This window comes from Lissotriton vulgaris, chromosome 5, assembly GCF_964263255.1.
Source record: "Lissotriton vulgaris chromosome 5, aLisVul1.2, whole genome shotgun sequence".
Classification (NCBI taxonomy): Eukaryota; Metazoa; Chordata; class Amphibia; order Caudata; family Salamandridae; genus Lissotriton; species Lissotriton vulgaris.
The window spans coordinates 1,938,603,126-1,938,616,101 of NC_141693.1; the positions used below are offsets into that span (position 1 = coordinate 1,938,603,126).

At 44.0% G+C, this 12,976-nt stretch overlaps 1 protein-coding gene across 2 annotated transcripts in view; it reads left to right on the top strand.

Annotated features, from left to right (window-relative positions):
- The window catches only part of LOC147717808 (transmembrane protein 268-like), a 107,964-nt gene that overhangs the window by 37,617 nt on the left and 57,371 nt on the right, over positions 1 to 12,976 (top strand). The gene's annotated exons all lie outside the window — the stretch shown is intronic.

Sequence of the window (12,976 nt, forward strand, 5' to 3'; positions counted from 1 at the left end):
TCAGGGCTGGCATAACATGTGAGCTAGTAAAGAGAGCTATGGGCTGGCAGAAAATGTGGGCTAGTAATGAGAGTTCACGCCTGGCAGAAAATGTAGGCTAGTAATGAGAGTTCACACCTGGCGGAAAATGCTGGCTAGTAATGAGCGCACCAGTCTAGGAGAAAATGTTGGCTAGTAATAAGAGTCCTGAGCTGACTAAAATGTGGGCTAGAAATGAGAGCTCAGGGCTGGCAGAAAATGCGGTCTAGTCATGAGAACTCAGGGCTGGCAGAAAATGCGGTCTAGTCATGAGAGCTCAGGGCGAGCAGAAAATGCGGTCTAGTCATGAGAGCTCACAGCTGGCAGAAAATGTGGGCTAATAATGAGAGCTCAGGGCGAGCAGAAAATGGACTAGTAATGAGAGCTCAGGGCTGGCAGAAGATGTGGGCTAGTAATGAGACAAACCCATAGCGTGTATTTGTAAAGCGCACATTCACCCAGAAGGGTATCTTGGTGTTGAAAAAAGATGTTTATTATTACCCAATGGTTCTCATTTTATCAACCTTAGAAGGATGAAAGGCTGAGTGGACCTGCCAAGATTTGAACCTATGAATATGAGGTCAAACACAGGTCGCTAAAGTGGACGCATTAGTCGACTAAGCAACCAGAGCCAGCAATGAGAGCTCAGATCTAGGAAAAATTGTGAGCTAGAGATCAGGGCTGAGAGAAGGTGTGGCATGGTGGAGGTAGAACATGGCTTATTCAGGGGTCTATGGTTTTACTCCTGACTGTTAGTAACTTAGTAACTGGAGATCACACATGGCTCGAAAGGAGGAATCACAGACCTTTGGACTGGAGGCAGAAGTCTAAGGGTTCCACTTCTACTGTGAGGATGCGGTTGACAATTTCTGAACATAAGACTGGAGCCAGGAGTTAAGGTGATTTACTCCTGACTACAGGTGAAGCTTTAAGTTAGTTCTCAATTCTTAGGCCCTTAATTCCTGGCTATGAGGGATGATGGGTGCCTCGAGGTGAGAGACCAGGGCTTCACTGAGGATTTTATAGCATACTGTAGGCTGAAATTTTGCAGAGATGTGTGAACCAGGGCTGACTTCTCAGCCAGAGGCTCACTGCCTGTATATTTAACGTGCATCGAGCTATGTCACAATCAAGTGCGCTTTCCCCTTTTCCTTGTATGATACTGTTACACTAGTAGGTTATTGGGACCGCCCGCCATGAGGGCAGGGGTCCCGTGGGGGTATTAGGATGCGCCCGCCAAAGTGACCGGCGCATCCTGCATTTTTAGCATTGTAGCGGGCGGTGCTCTTATTACCGCCCGCCACAATGCTAAAAATGCACGTATGCATTTGCATAAACAAAGCGGCAGGCACCGTGCAAATGCAGGGGGGTATACCACAGGTACCCCCATGTACCACCCCGTACCTCTCCTTCACTCTGGGGGCCCACAGGGGTTCCCCAAAGTGAAGACCTTTCCGTGGCGGCATCGGGAGCGGAAAAGCGGTGGACGGTCTTTCCGTCCGCCGCGGTCCCCCCACCATCTTAATATTTAGTTAAGGATGGCGGGCGGATTGCCCCCGTCAGGCCGGCGGTGACTCCCACCAGCCTGGCGGGGGCAATCCGCCCGCCATCCTAATGAGCCCCTTATTAAAGTCCAAAAAACAGAAATCGTGTCCACAGAGTAGATAATATCCCCCACAAAAAAATGCTCACAGGTCTCAGCCAAGATGTTACATGAAAAGTGAGTGGAGAAGCCAGACAGGATTGGAAAATTGGTGTTTATTGTGTTTCGAGAACTAAGGGGTAATGAGTGAGCGCATAGAAATGCACCTTCTCAGATGATCCGTCCTCTGTTTGGCGGCTACCATGGTAAGAACCATGTGGACTCCCTCTTTAGGTCTTGGTACGAACAGTAGTGAACTCCCTCTTCAGGTCTTCATTCCACGCGCACCAGTAGGGGAAGAGAGGGAAACTATGGAACCTTCTAGCTCCATTCCACGTCACCTTCACGAGCTCCGCGCCACCGTAGCTCACCCTTAGGAACACCCTAATCTGATTATCTGATATATAATATGTTTGATTTATGAAAATAGATTTATACAACTTACAAATTGTGTGCATTTCTTTCCTTTTTTATTTTTTCTCATTAATTGGGTAATAAGAGGACTACTAGTAATAATTCATTGTTTTGAATTATTTCCCGACTGAATCATCATACGATATATATACTCCAGGTAAGGCCCAGCAGTTCCTGGAACCTCCTCGAAGACGCACATGAATGAGGCTTGTAGAATACATGGATCAATTTTCCATACATTGGGCAGGATCCAGAATTCATGGCAGTGACTGGGCCCCGCCAACCAGCCTGCCCGAAGACAGAAGCAGGCCAGCCTACTCCTCCATCACAGAAATAGCGCATTGATGCCACAGATGAGGCACTTCCCTTATGGGCTCCTAAGCTCCCCTCATGATGGACAAAGTCGAGGGAGGAATCTAACAGATGCAGGCTTCCTTTAGGGACTGTAAGTGGGGTAAAAGGAGGAATTCATGGATATATGTATATGGTATTTCTATCACGCAAACGCAAACCTAACAAAAAGGCAGGAGAGCACTGTAAAGGGTCAAAGACAAGTGTAAAGTCAATGAGTGATGGGAGGCGTAGCTGGATTGTGGAAGGATTATTTTATTATTTTTACAGCTCATGCAAAGTGTTCTGACCATGATTTCAACTGGGATGTTAGTCCAAAAGAAAGCTGTGAGAGGGAAGCTGTGAAGATGTGTCAATTGGTGGCCTAGTGCTACCAGTTCACCTTTGTGTCCTTTCAGTTGAAGGTTAAGATATGGTAGACTTTGTGATGCCCATGTCTGATTGTTGGCGATTGAGTTGGAATGGATACCAATAGCCAGCATTAGGTAAATAATAGGCCACAGGGGATAATCCTCATTAGGGAGCCTGGAGCAGCTGGTAATTCAGCCCTGACCATCACAAGAGTAGATCCCTTTCCATGCTTAGCTAATACCGAAGCTAGCTTGTGTCTAGGCGGCCAGGAAGGGTGAGTCCATGTTGACCTCCCATTGCTGAAGTTTATCAGTAACTACTTTCTACAGAATTTTAAAGCTCCATTTTAGTCCTGTAATGGAGTTTAGTGTGCAAGAGATCTATTGATGCTTTTATGGGATAAGATAGCATAAAGTGGAAGAGGCTGAGTAAGCCAGTAATCAGTAGTACAAGGAGGTCAGTTTATCATGATGACACACTGGGGTCTTATTCATGGCCTGAAGTGGTGCATAGAGTGGTGAGCAGTCTAAATATCAGAAAAAAATATCGACCTACACTAATATCGATGTCACAATATCGAAGTGACAGAATATCGATGGACAGAATATCGATGGACAGAATATCGACCCTAAGGTAAGTAATATCGATTTTTTTTATATCGATGACAGTAATATCGAAGTTAGTAATATCGATATCAAATATATCGATGTTACTAATATCGATGTTACTAATATCGATATTTATAGTATTGTTATGTATTTTATTATGTATTTAATATGTATGTGTTATATGTGTTTTGTTAAGTTTTCTACTTGTTTCAAAATATATGTATACAATTTTTATATGTTAATAACGTTTTTTAAAGTTATTTTTGTTTTTTAGTACCGTAGCAGGTTGTGGGTTTATAGGGGAATAGAGTGGGAAGTAATTTAATTATACTAAATTAATTATACATTTTTAGGAATTATAAATTAATTTTAATTATTTTTTTTGTTTAAGTTCTGTAGTGGGTTGAGGGTTTATAGGGGAATAGGGTGGGAAGTAATTTAATTATACTAAATTAATTATACATTTTTAGGAATTATTAATTCATTTTAATTAATTTTTGCGTTTAAGTTCTGTAGCGGGTTGAGGGTTTATAGGGGAATAGGGTGGGAAGTAATTTAATTGTAATTAAGTAAGAATTTATTTTAAATAATTGGTATGGGTAATTATATAATTGGTAATGAATTAATAATTGGTAATTAATTGATATTAATTGGTAATTAATTGATATTAATGGATTAATTGATAATTATGTTAAGTGTATTATTTTATTATTGGAGTGTGTTGTATGTTTACAGGAAAATAGTTTTTGAAGTAATTGAAATGTAATTAAATAATTTTTTGGGATATTGATAATTTATTGGACATTAATTATTAATTGGTAATTATTATAATTTATAAATTTTTGGTTACGAAAATTAATTTATTGTGTCATCATTAATTGGGAATTAAATATTATTAAATATTATTTATTGATAAAGGCTATTAATATATTAATAAGTAATTATGAATTAGTGATTACTGTTTAATAATTTTAGTTTTTGTTATTAAAAATATTTTATTCATCAATATTTATTATTTGGTAATTAATATATATTCATTATTATTTATTGGTATTTATTATTATTTTCTTGTCAATTATTCATTGGTAATTAGGTTTTTATTAATTATTTATTGCTATTTGTAAATAGTTTAGAGTTATTTAATAATTAATTCATTAATTAATTAAAAAAGTTATTTTATTTATAAGTATGTTATTTTTTACTTCTACGCTATCCAACACTTTCCCTACTGTTGCACTCTCTGGAGTTGGAATAGTAATTTTTACCCCTACGTTATCCAACACTTTCCCTACTGTTGCACTCTCTGGAGTGGGAATAGTAATTTTTACGCTTACGCTATCCAACGCTTTCTGTACTGTTGCACTCACTAGAGTGGGAATAGTCATTTTTACCCTCCCGCTACCCAACGCTTTCCCTACTGTTGCACTCTCTGGAGTGGGAATAGTACTTTATACCCCTACGCTATCCAACACTTTCCCTACTGTTGCACTCTCTGGAGTGGGAATTGTAATTTTAACCTCTACTCTATCCAACACTTTCCACACTGTTGCACTGTGGAGTGGGAATAGTAATTTATACTCCTACGCTATCCAACGCTTTCCCTACTGTTGCACTCCCTGTAGTGGGAATAGTAATTTTTACCCCTACGCTATCCAACGCTTTCCCTACTGTTGCACTCTCTGGAATGGAATTGAATGGAATGAGGATTTGTAAAGCGCGATGGCTACCCAGGGGCGTCCCAGCGCTGTAGAAAAAGAATGAGTTGTGCCGGAGGGTTGGGGGGAGAGGCTGAGTGAAGAGTTAATTAGAAGTTTTACTGAAAAGCCAGGTTTTTAACAGTTTGCGGAAAGTGAGAAGGTTGGGTTCAGATCTGATGTGGAGGGGAAGGGAGTTCCACATCTTGGCTAGGTTATAAGAGAGCATGCGGCCTCCACATCTGGCCTTCCTGATTGTTGGCACTGGGGCGAGGTGGGAGGTCGCGGATCAGAGTGGGCGAGAGGTTAGGTAGGCTTCCACCAGGGGGGAATTGATAGAGGGGCCTGTTCCCCATTAGGAGCGGTGTGCGATGCACATGCTCTTGAACTCGATCCTGGATCTTACAGGGAGCCAGTGGAGGTCTCTCAGTCGGGCTCTAACTGGAGTTCGGTGGGGAATGTCCAGGAGAATTTTTGCTGCACAATTTTGGATGACCTGGAGTCTGTTAAGTGTAGATTGTGGGGCCCCAAGATATAGGGCGTTTCCACAATCTAGACGGGAAAGGATCAGTCCTTGAACCATAATCCGTCTTGAGTGGAACGGAAGGAGAGGGAGAATTTTACAAAGTAGCCTCATCAGCCCAAAGCAGGTGGCGGCAAGCTTGGTGGCTTGATAATTGAAGGTTAGGGTGTGTTCGAGCCAGATGCCTAGGCTCTTGATTTGCTCCTTGGGATGCAGGGGATTTCCTAAAAAGAGGGACCAGATAGAATCGATGGGTTTCGCGATGTTATTTCCAAGGAGCATTATCTCTGTTTTGTCCCCGTTAAGTTTAAGACCAGAGCCAGACATCCAGGCAGCGACAGCTTCAAGGCATGTGTGTAGACTGTGATGAGAGTCCAGGGGGGTGTCCAGTGCTACCACTAGCTGCGTGTCGTCCGCATAAGTAACGATCTTCACCCCGAAAGGGCGGACAACATCAGCTAGGGGGTATAGGTAGACATTAAAAAGGGTGGGGCTCAGGGAGGAGCCCTGAGGCACTCCACACCGAAGGGGTCTACTGGCAGAGGTGAAGTCCCTCTCAAAGACTTGGAAAGACCTGTCTGAGAGGAAAGACCTCAGCCAATTGAGTGCTATGCCCGACACTCCTATTTCCTCAAGACGATGGAGTAGAATATTATGATTGACAGTGTCGAAGGCGGCACTTAGGTCGAGTAGGACGATGGCCGTGGACCTGCCATCATCCAAGATCTTCCTGGCCTCCTCCGTCACTGCAATCAGTGCAGTCTCCGTACCGTGACAGGGCCTGAAGCCAGTCTGAGAGAGGTCTAGTATGTTATTGGCTTCCAGGAAGTCAGTGAGGGCGATGTTAACATGCTTCTCTAGGAGTTAGCTAAGCCATGGCAGGAGAGAGATGGGTCGATAGTTAGCGGGGTTGGATTGGTCGAGACTAGGTTTTTTTAATAAAGCTTTTACCATTGCTCTCTTCCATGGAGTTGGAACGATACCAGTCTGGAGGGAGGAGTTGAGAAGATCTTGGATGGTGGGTGAGATCAGATGGAATATCTGGGTGAGAGTGCTGGGAGAAGCTGGGTCAGTAGGTGATCCAGATTTAACCTGGCTCATGAGTTTTTCCAGGTTAATAAGTTCTAAGGAGGGGAAGCTATTAAGAACACAAGGGGGAGCTGTCGTGCAGCCTGTGTTGACAGAGTCTGTGGACAGAGTGGCAGTGGGGGGAAAAGAAGAGTTGATGGTTTCTATCTCCTGGTAGAAGAACTCCGCTATTTCCTCGCAGTGGGTCTGGGTGTTATTGTGAAGTTTTGGGGCGTCCGGAAGCTGCAGAAGGGATTTGGCTATCTGATATATCTCCCTGGGTTTGGAGGCTGCCTTCTCGATCTTGAGTTCGAAGTATTTGGCCTGAGCTAGATGGATATTTAGTTTGTAGTTTTTTATTGCCATTCGATAGCTCACTTTGTCTGCTGGGAGGTAGCTGAGGCGCCATTTCCTTTCAAGTCGTTTACAGATACGTTTGGCCTCTCGTAGATCATTTGTATACCACGGGGCTGTGAGATTGCCCCGTTTGGGATGGAGGTTTTTTAGTGGTAGTACAACGCGGGATCGCGCAGCGGGCGTGTCCTCGCGTGGCCGGAGTCGTGCCAGAGTCCTGCCCGTCTGCGCCCGTCCGCGCTACGGATGCGCTGGACGTCGCGGGATTCCGGGTAACGGCTATTTTTCCATCTTAGCGTCGCCATGCTGACATACTCGCGGGAGTGCCTGTTTGCCATCGGTCAGGTAAGCCGCTGTTGTACCCTTCCATCGGTACATCCATTGCGAGGCCCGTACCATTGCCCCTGTAATGGGTGGGCTCTTGACTCTGTCACTTTCATTGTTTCAACTTGACTTCTTGACTCTCCGAGTCCTCTCCCAAGGACTACTTCTCCGGTGACCCGCCGTATTACAGACTTTCCTTCCTCCTTGCGGATCCTGAACCTGAATGTCAGGTCTGCGCTGAAACACTATCAGAACATCTTTGACCTCATTGAGGAGGAAGCTCCAGACATCTTTGCCATGACTGAAACATGGCTACAGGATGCGGATACCGCTATTACAAATCTATCCTGCCCACCCGGTTATTCTATGTACACCTTGAACAGGTTGTCTAGAGGTGGGGGTATAGCTTTAGTGGTAAGGTCCTCCTATTCCTGTGTCTGGAGTGCCCTAAACATCTCTGGGTGTGAAAGTGCCTTGTTCAAGGTCTCTGTCAGCCCTGAGTTTACGCTGTCCGGGATGGTCGTTTATCGCCCGCCCGGCAGCGATGTGGCGTTTAGAAATGCTTTTCCCGACATTGTTGGCCCTTTGGTCGCAGACTGTGCCAACTTTTCCATCATGGGTGATTTGAACCTGCATTTCGACACCCTCTCAGGCCTGACAGTGCGCTCCATCTCCTCTGACCTAGAGGCCTTTCAACTTCCCCAGATGGTCTCCCAGCCTACCCATTCGGGGGGGCATATTCTGGATCCCCTGTTTACCAATCTGCCGGGGATTACAATCACCTCTATCTCGCCGGTGGACTGGACTGACCACTTTTTGGTGTCCATCCTATGCCCGGTCTTAGCCACTCCTTCCATCTCCTCGGCTAGACGGGTTCAGAAGAGGGCCTGGAAGAAGCTTAGGTTAGAAGACTTCCATCGTCTTCTATTAGAGGAGCCGCTGGGCCCGTTGACGGAGGTAGAAAAGGGGTATGACCTCTTCTGTTCCTGGATTACTAGGGCCTTGGACTCTCTGATACCTATTGTATCTACTAAAATCAACTCCAGAGAGTCGAGCCCCTGGTACGATAGTGCCCTTCGGGCCCTAAAGGGTGCCTGTAGACGGGCTGAGAGGGCCTGGAGGAAAACCTATGGAGCTGATCTAAAAGCTGCATACGCCAGGTCCGTCAAGCTCTACCATCGGGCTATCTGTCGAGCTCGAGCGGCTTTTTATGCCGCGGAATTCCGGAACAGTACTAATCCGTCGAAAGCCATCTTTAAGGCCGTAAAAGATCTTATGTCAAAGCGGACTACCTCTACGACCGTAAGCTCTCTTTCCCACTGTGAATCCCTTGCTTCCTATTTTCTGGGGAAAGTCCAAGCTATTTATCGGACATTCCCTAGCATAGGGTCCGGTCGGGAAAGTATCAATGGGACCCACCATCAGTCTACTCTGCTTGTCTTCCCCCCCCTTACCTTGGACGGGTTTGATAAACTTGCGTTGCAAGTCAAATCTGGATCTCCATCCGATCCAGTAAGGCCTGCTCTCTTTCGAGATCAGGCTTTTATGGGACGTGCAGCTGTATGTTCCCTCGTCAACCTTTCCTTGGAAATGGGAGTAGTTCCAGCTAAGTGGAAGCAAGCTGTGGTGTCCCCAATTATCAAAAAGCCCTCCCTGGACCCGGCCAAGCCTGAAAGCTATCGCCCCATTTCGTTGCTACCTTGGCCAGCCAAGATCACTGAGGCCCATGTCAACTTGGCCCTGTCTGAACATCTTGTACGGACCAATGCCCTCGACCCCACACAAAACGGATTCCGTGCCGGCCACAGCACGGAAACCGCGTTACTTGTGATGGTGGAACATCTCCGTGCAAGGTTGGATGCTGGTCAAACGGCGGCGCTTATATTGTTAGACCTTAGCGCCGCCTTTGACACGGTAGACCACAGCATCCTCCTGCATCGGCTTGAGGAGACCGGCATTGGCGGTCAGGTGTTGCAATGGTTCCACTCCTTTCTAGATAACCGCTCCTTCTGTGTTGCCATCCCTCCCTTCAAGTCCAATTTCCAACCGCTGGCCATGGGGGTTCCGCAAGGGTCCTCGCTGAGTCCCACGTTGTTCAATCTTTACGTGAGACCGCTGGCTGATGTCGCTAGGCAGTGGGGCCTAACTTTGGTCTCATATGCCGACGACACACAGCTGGCGGTTACTCTCAGCGGGGATGCGGAGACTGAGGCCCCCAGGTTTCAGTCTGGACTGAAGGCGGTGGCTAGCTGGTTGACAGGCAACTGCCTTCAGCTAAGTGCCACAAAAACGGAGGTGATGGTTGTCGGTAAGGGAGTGGAGCTGTGGGGTGACCAATGGTGGCCCTCTGAGCTGGGACCCACTCCGACCCCGGTATCTGAGATGAAAAACCTGGGGGTCTGGCTGGATGCGGGCCTCTCCTTTGTAGGGCATACTAAAAAAACTGCGGCCTGTTGTTTCGGTCTCCTAAGGGGCTTGAGACCTGTTCTCAAGTTCTTTGACGCCCCGACCAGGCAGCTGGTGATCCAGGCAACTATCATCTCCCGCCTGGATTATGCCAGCTCTCTTCTGGCTGGGGCTAACCAGGCCGAGCTAACCCGTCTGCAGCGGGTTCAGAATGCTGCGGCGAGGGCGATTGTCGGCCTGCCCAGATACAGCTCGGTGGCAACTGTCCTTCGTACCCTACATTGGCTCCCTGTCAGGAAGCGCATCCTTTTTAAGGTCTTGTGTCTCGCTTTTAAGATTCTGAGAGGTATTGGCCCGGAAATCCTATCCAGTTGTCTTTCCTTTTATGTTCCCACCCGCACCCTCCGTTCCCAGGGTTTGGCCCTTGCGGTGGTCCCCAGATTTAGGCTTAGTCGCATGGGTGGCCGCTCGTTTAGTGTAAAGGCCGCGTCAGCATGGAACTCCCTTCCTGTTGAAATTCGTCTGATGGAGGACCTCTTGACTTTCCGGAGGGCTTTAAAAACTTTCCTGTTTTAGCTGCTTTCATGTTTTTAGTTTCCTGTTGTGTTATGTTCTACCTTGTCTCTGCGCCGGGACGCCCCTTGGCTGGGGTATCTGTGCGCATAATAAATCAATATAACATAACATAACATCTAAGGAACTGGTGATCCACTCGTTATAGTTCTCATTATCTTGGGTGGGAGTGGTTAGGCTAGTGGGTTTGGTGGTCTGTAGGAGATCCTGCCACTCAGATAGAGGGAGTTTGGACCAGTTGCGGGAGCGGTGGGTTGTCGAGGGTTTGGGGGGGAGGTGAAGGGGCAAGGTCCAAGTGAACGGGATGAGGGAGTGGTCAGACCATGGAAGGGGGGAAGGGATTTCCAACTTGAAGGTTTTTGCAGTTGCTAAAGATAGGATCTAGAAGGTGGCCTTTCTGGTGGGTTGCCCAGAGACATGTTGGCGTAATTCGAGGGCAATTAAGCTAGAGGAGAGTTCTCTGGCTGTAGAGTCATTAGGGTCATCTAGGTGGATGTTAAGGTCGCCTAAGATTGTAAAATTGGCAGAGCTCACTGCGAGACTTGCCGCTATCGAGGCAAGATCCGGAACAAATTGCCCATGTGGTCCTGGCGGGCGATAAATGAGCATTCCCGAAAAGTGGAAATAGTAATTTATAACCCTACGCTATCCAACACTAACCTACTACTGCACTCTCTGGAGTGGGAATAGTAATTTAACCTCTACTCTATCCAACACTTTCCCTACTGTTGCACTCTCTGGAGTGGGAGTAGTAAGTTATACTCCTACGCTATCTAATGCTTTCCCTACTGTTGCACTCCTTGGAGTGGGAATAGTAATTTTTACCCTCCCGCTATCCAACGTTTTCGGTGTACAGACAAAATATCGACTCCAAAATATCGACTGGACATAATATCGAGTTTTAAATATAGACTGGACAAAATATCGACTGGACATAATATCGACTACAAAAATATCGTTTTTCAGGTAAGTGAAGTAATATCGACTGTATAAAATATAGATAGCAAAAATATCGAATTTTTAATAATATATAATATTTTATAGTGTATTTTTATGTAATAATATGTGTGAATAGTGTGTATTAATGTTATAAAATATTTTATTAAATGAATTTTGTTTTTATAATAATTGCGTAATGTAATTCTGTAGCGGGTTGTGGGTTTATAGGGGAATAGGGTGGGAAGTAATTTAATAATAATTAATTAATTAATATGTGTTTGTTAATATTTTTAATTAATAATTAATTGATAATTAATTAATATTAATTAGTTAATTAATTAATATAATTTTGAACATATTTTGTATTAGTAATTAATTGTTAATTAATTATTTGTAATTAGTTAATTACATTAATTAGAGTAAATTTTTAATATATATAATTTTGTGTTATTTTTAAGTAATTAATTTGGAAAAAATTATATTAATTGTTAAAATAATTACAGCTAATGTTCTAATATATTTACTTTATTGTTATTGTTAATTAATAATTAATTGGTAATTAAATAATATTGATACATTTTGGGTAAAGGAGCATTTTTAGGGTTCAGGGTCAGTTTTCAGTTTTAGGGTAAAGGGGTTTTTTTGGAGTTCAGGGTCAGTTTTCAGTTTTTGGGTAAAGGGGCATTTTTAGGGTTCAGGGTCAGTTTTCAGTTCATGGGTAAAGGGGTATTTTTAGGGTTCAGGGTCAGTTTTCAGTTCTTGGGTAAAGGGGTATTTTTAGGGTTCAGGGTCAGTTTTCAGTTTTTGGGTAAAGGGGCATTTTTAGGGTTCAGGGTCAGTTTTCAGTTTTTGGGTAAAGGGGTATTTTTAGGGTTCAGGGTCAGTTTTGGGTTTTTGGGTAAAGGGGTATTTTTAGGGTTCAGGGTCAGTTTGGGGTTTTTGGGTAAAGGGGTATTTTTAGGGTTCAGGGTCAACTAATAAGATTGTAAAAAATTATTTTTATTATTTTCATTTATTATTTAATTATTATAATTTAATTTAAGTAGTTTTAAGTATATTTTAGTAATTTAAATTTAATATTAATTTAATTTAACACTGTTTTTAATAAAGTCGATATTTTTTACATCTATATTATTGTTAACGATATTTTGTACTCGATATTTTTGTACTTACCTGTTTGTAGATACAAACTTGATATTTTGACTGTCGATATTTTGTCCGCGATATTTTGGCAAGTCGATATTTTGTCCGTCGATATTATTTCAGTGATCCAACGTTTTCCCTACTGTTGCACTCTTTGGAGTCGGAATAGTAATTTATACCCCTACGCTATCCAACACTTTCCCTACTGTTGCACTCTCTGGAGTGGGAATAGTAATTTTAACCTCTACTCTATCCAACACTTTCCCTACTGTTGCACTCTCTGGAGTGGGAATAGTAAGTTATACTCCTACGCTATCTAATGCTTTCCCTACTGTTGCACTCCTTGGAGTGGGAATAGTAATTTTTACCCTCCCGCTATCCAACGTTTTCCCTACTGTTGCACTCTTTGCAGTCGTGAATAGTAATTTATACCCCTACGCTATCCAACGCTTTCCCTATTGTTGCACACCCTTGTCTTTTTTGGAGTTGGAATATTACTTTTATTCCATCTGCTATATAATATTTTTTGTATTATTTTAGTTATTGTAGTATATAATTAATGTAAAAA